Genomic DNA, 5,000 nt, shown 5'->3' with positions numbered 1-5,000 from the left:
CAACAGGGGGGAATCGGCAGCGCAGATTTTTCGACGAACATGGGCTGGACGCTGGACTGGCCGGGCCATGCAGGAAAATTCATCGAGGGGACACGCTGAAGAAACAGCGCTGGTTTAGACACGGTGGGCGCAGTGTTGGAATCGGCAGCGCCGATGAAACCGGCAAAGTCGGCAGAATTGGCAGCGGGTGCTGGCGATGGGTCTGGACGGGCTGGATAGTCCAAGGCTCGACGAGAAAGACCGCAGGTTGAGACACTGGGGCAGTGGCAGCCCGCGGGACAGTGTTGGCAGATTCGGCAGCGCAGATTTGTGCGGCTGCAGGTTCGTCGGGGAAAATCGGCAGCGCAGATTTTTCGACGAACATGGGCTGGACGATGGACTGTCCAGGCCAGGCAGGAAAATTTGTCGAGGGGACACGCTGACGAAACAGCGCTGGTTCAGGCACGGCGGGCAGTGTTGGAATCGGCAGCGCCGACGAAATCGGCAAAGTCGGCAGAATCGGCAGCGCAGATTTTTCGACGAACATGGGCTGGACGCTGGACTGGCCGGGCCATGCAGGAAAATTCATCGAGGGGACACGCTGACGAAACAGCGCTGGTTCAGGCACGGCGGGCAGTGGTGGAATCGGCAGCGCCGACGAAATCGGCACAGTCGGCAGAATCGGCAGCGGGTGCTGGCGATGGGTCTGGACGGGCTGGATAGTCCAAGGCTCGACGAGAAAGACTGCTGGTTTAGACACTGGGGCAGTGGCAGCCCGCGGGACAGTGTCGGCAGATTCGGCAGCGCAGATTTGTGCGGCTGCAGGTTCGTCGGGGAAAATCGGCAGCGCAGATTTTGCGACGAACATGGGCTGGGCGATGGACTGTCCAGGCCAGGCAGGAAAATTTGTCGAGGGGACACGCTGACGAAACAGCGCTGGTTCAGGCACGGCGGGCAGTGTTGGAATCGGCAGCGCCGGCGAAATCGGCAAAGTCGGCAGAATCGGCAGCGCAGATTTTTCGACGAACACGGGCTGGACGGTGGACTGTCCAGGCCAGGCAGGAAAATTCGTCGAGGGGACACGCTGACGAAACAGCGCTGGTTCAGACACGGTGGGCGCAGTGTTGGAATCGGCAGCGCCGAGAAAATCGGCAAAGTCGGCAGAATCGGCAGCAGGTGCTGGCGATGAGTCAGGACGGACTGGATAGTCCAAGGCTCGATGAGAAAGACCGCTGGTTTAGACACTGGGGCAGTGGCAGCCCGCGGGGCAGTGTCAGCAGATTCGGCAGCAGTGTCTGCCGATTCGGCAGCGTTGGCTTGTTGGCGCGGGGGGCCGATGCGAGTGGGGACTTGGGCAGCGGGCAGTGAAAGCAAGAGTTTCCCCGATGCTGCCGGGAAAAACGCTCCCCGGGATGGCCGGGTGAGATGACCCGGCGGCCCGCGACGGGTCATTCAATTCCATGCCCCGTCAACATAACTCCCGATGTACTGTTTGCTTTTTCGGAAGAAGAGATCCATCCCCCCATCCTCGGCCAGCCAAAAACGCTCCAATTAATGGCCGGGTGAGATGACCCGGCGGCCCGCGACGCGTCATTCAAATCACTGCCCTATCGGCTACAACTGCTGATGGGTGGGATTAGAGGCCTGCCATGGTGGTGAGGGGCGGCGAGGACCGTGAAAGCTAGAGTTTTTCAGAGGCTGCCGGGAAAAAGGCCCCTCGGGTGGCGGGGTGCGAGGACCAGGCGCGTCATTCAATTCTCTTCCCTATCAACTTGGCTCCCGTTGGCGGGATTGGAGGCCTACTGTTTGTTACAGGGCTAAAATCGTCAGGGGAAGAGCTGACGAAACAATGCTGGTTTGGATGCAGGGGGTAGTGTTGGAATCGGCAGCGCGGACAAAATCAGCAAAGTCGACAAAAAAGACTGTTGGTCTGGACATCGGGGCAGCGGCAGCCATGCCGACAGGGGGGAAATCGGCAGCGCAGATTTGTGCAGCTGCAGGTTCGTCGGGGAAATCGGCAGCGCAGATTTTTCGATGAACATGGGCTGGAAGATGGACTGTCCAGGCCAGGCAGGGAAATTCGTCAAGGGGACACGCTGACGAAACAGCGCTGGTTTAGACACGGTGGGTGCAGTGTTGGAATCGGCAGCGCCGACGAAATCGGCAAAGTCGGCAGAATCGGCAGCGGGTGCTGGCGATGAGTCTGGACGATTTATAGTCCAGGGCTTGATGGAAAAGACTGTTGGTCCAGACAATGGGGCAGTGGCAGCGCGGATTTGTGCAGCTGCAGGTTCGTCGGGGAAAATCGGCAGCGCAGATTTTTCGACGAACAGGGGCTGGGCGCTGGACTGGCCGGGCCAGGCAGGAAAATTCGTCAGGGGGGCACGCTGACGAAAAGAGGGGCTGCCGCGTGGAAAATCGGCAGCGCAGATTTTTCGACGAACAGGGGCTGGACCGGCCGGGCCAGGCAGGAAAATTCGTCAGGGGGGCACGCTGACGAAATGAGGGGCTGCCGCGTGGAAAATCGGCAGCGCAGATTTTTCGACGAACAGGGGCTGGACCGGCCGGGCCAGGCAGGAAAATTCGTCAGGGGGGCACGCTGACGAAAAGAGGGACTGCCGCGTGGAAAATCGGCAGCGCAGATTTTTCGACGAACAGGGGCTGGACCGGCCGGGCCAGGCAGGAAAATTCGTCAGGGGGGCACGCTGACGAAAAGAGGGGCTGCCGCGTGGAAAATCGGCAGCGCAGATTTTTCGACGAACATTCGTCAGGGGGGCACGCTGACGAAAAGAGGGGCTGCCGCGTGGAAAATCGGCAGCGCAGATTTTTCGACGAACATTCGTCATGGGGGCACGCTGAGGAAAACAGGGGCTGCCGCGTGGAAAATCGGCAGCGCAGATTTTTCGACGAACAGGGGCTGGATGCTGGACCGGCCGGGCCAGGCAGGAAAATTCGTCAGGGGGGCACGCTGACGAAAAGAGGGGCTGCCGCGTGGAAAATCGGCAGCGCAGATTTTTCGACGAACAGGGGCTGGACTGGCCGGGCCAGGCAGGAAAATTCGTCAGGGGGGCACGCTGACGAAAAGAGGGGCTGCCGCGTGGAAAATCGGCAGTGCAGATTTTTCGACGAACAGGGGCTGGACGCTGGACTAGGCCAGGCAGGAAAATTCGTCAGGGGGGCACGCTGACGAAAACAGGGGCTGCCGCGTGGAATGGCAGCCTACACGCAGATGCGAATTCGGCAGCGCACGATGGCTTGAGCAGGTCATGGGTTCGACTTGGCGCGATCTGAAACCTGGACGAGGGACTGTCGACGCTGGACGAGCCAGCGCGGTGGCCTGTCGTGCCCCGTTCAGGGGGGGCCTGCCGCGGAGACAGCCCTCGCGGGCTCGACAGCGCAGGCCAGCGTCCCCGACGTCGCTGGCCGCGGCAGGCGAGCTGCCGGGGTTCCCGCATTCCTACAAGAAAACGTCGTGCTTTCCACATGAAACCAATCCAGTAAAATCAGCCATATTTTTATGAGGCTGCCCACTGAATTTGGGGTCATTCCGGGCCGGTTCCTAGTTTTGCGGATTTACTCGATTTCTAATGGTAGGAAAATTAAAACAAATACTTCCCGACCTCGAAAAATTCTGGGAAAATTAATGAAGGTGGATTGGATTTTTGCCAACCTCTGTGCAAAATTTCAGCTCAAAATACCAAGAAATGAATTTTTTAGAGGGGGGGTGACAGCTGGGACCTAGTAGTGTCTCCCCCTGCCAGAGCTGCAATGACACTTATTGCTCTTTAGGGAGCCACCAGGCCGGCGCCCCTCAAAGACCACACGCGCGCGCGCGCCCGCCCGCGCTGGGCGCTGGGGCGCTGGGGCCTGAGGGCCTGGGGCCCTTGGGGGCCCTTGGGCGCTTGGGCGCGCGCGCGCGGCCCCCGCAGCCATGCCGCGCTGCGCGACGCGCGGACAGCCCCTGCTGGCTTGCTCTCTCGCCCGCGGGGGGGCTGCCTTCGGGCCCTGGCCCCCCGCGTTCTGGCCTGCCCCCTGCGTGGGAGAGGCTAGGCGCTGCAGGGGCCAGCCCGACGTCGCTGGCCGCGGCAGGCGACAGCCCGACATCGCTGGCCGCGGCAGGGGCCAGCCCGACGTCGCTGGCCGCGGCAGGCGACAGCCCCTGCTGGCTTGCTCTCTCGCCCGCGGGGGGGCTGCCTTCGGGCCCTGGCCCCCCGCGTTCTGGCCTGCCCCCCGCGTGGGAGAGGCTAGGCGCTGCAGGGGCCAGCCCGACGTCGCTGGCCGCGGCAGGCGACAGCCCCTGCTGGCTTGCTCTCTCGCCCGCGGGGGGGCTGCCTTCGGGCCCTGGCCCCCCGCGTTCTGGCCTGCCCCCCGCGTGGGAGAGGCTAGGCGCTGCAGGGGCCAGCCCGACGTCGCTGGCCGCGGCAGGCGAGCCGCCGGGGTTCCCGCATTCCTACAACAAAACGTCGTGCTTTCCACATGAAATCAATCCAGTAAAATCAGCCATATTTTTATGAGGCTGCCCACTGAATTTGGGGTCATTCCGAGCCGGTTCCTATTTTTTCCGATTTCCTCGATTTTTAATGGTAGGAAAATAAAAAAAAATACTTCCCGACCTCGAAAAATTCTGGAAAAATTAATAAAGTTGGATTGGATTTTTGCCAACCTCTGTGCAAAATTTCAGCTCAAAATACCAAGAAATGAATTTTTTAGAGGGGGGGTGACAGCTGGGACCTAGTAGTGTCTCCCCCTGCCAGAGCTTCAATGACACTTATTGCTCTTTAGGGGGGTGCCCCCTGACTGGCCATGGGGCGCGCTGGCCTGGCGCCCATAGGCCTGCCGCGGGGGATATGTGGGCTGTTGCTAAACTCGGACTAAGGTGGGGGGCCTCATGGCCCGAAGTATTGCTGGCATCGATGACCCGTTTTCCGGCCGGCGACGACCCGATTCCGGCCACCGTCTTCGGGACCCGCTCCAAGCCGTCGGGCGCGTTGGGGCTGCTTATCCGCGGCGTGGGCGTGGCA

Source organism: Populus nigra, chromosome 2 (assembly GCF_951802175.1).
Source record: "Populus nigra chromosome 2, ddPopNigr1.1, whole genome shotgun sequence".
In the NCBI taxonomy this organism is placed as follows: domain Eukaryota; kingdom Viridiplantae; phylum Streptophyta; class Magnoliopsida; order Malpighiales; family Salicaceae; genus Populus; species Populus nigra.
Note: the sequence above shows the minus strand (reverse complement) of the source record.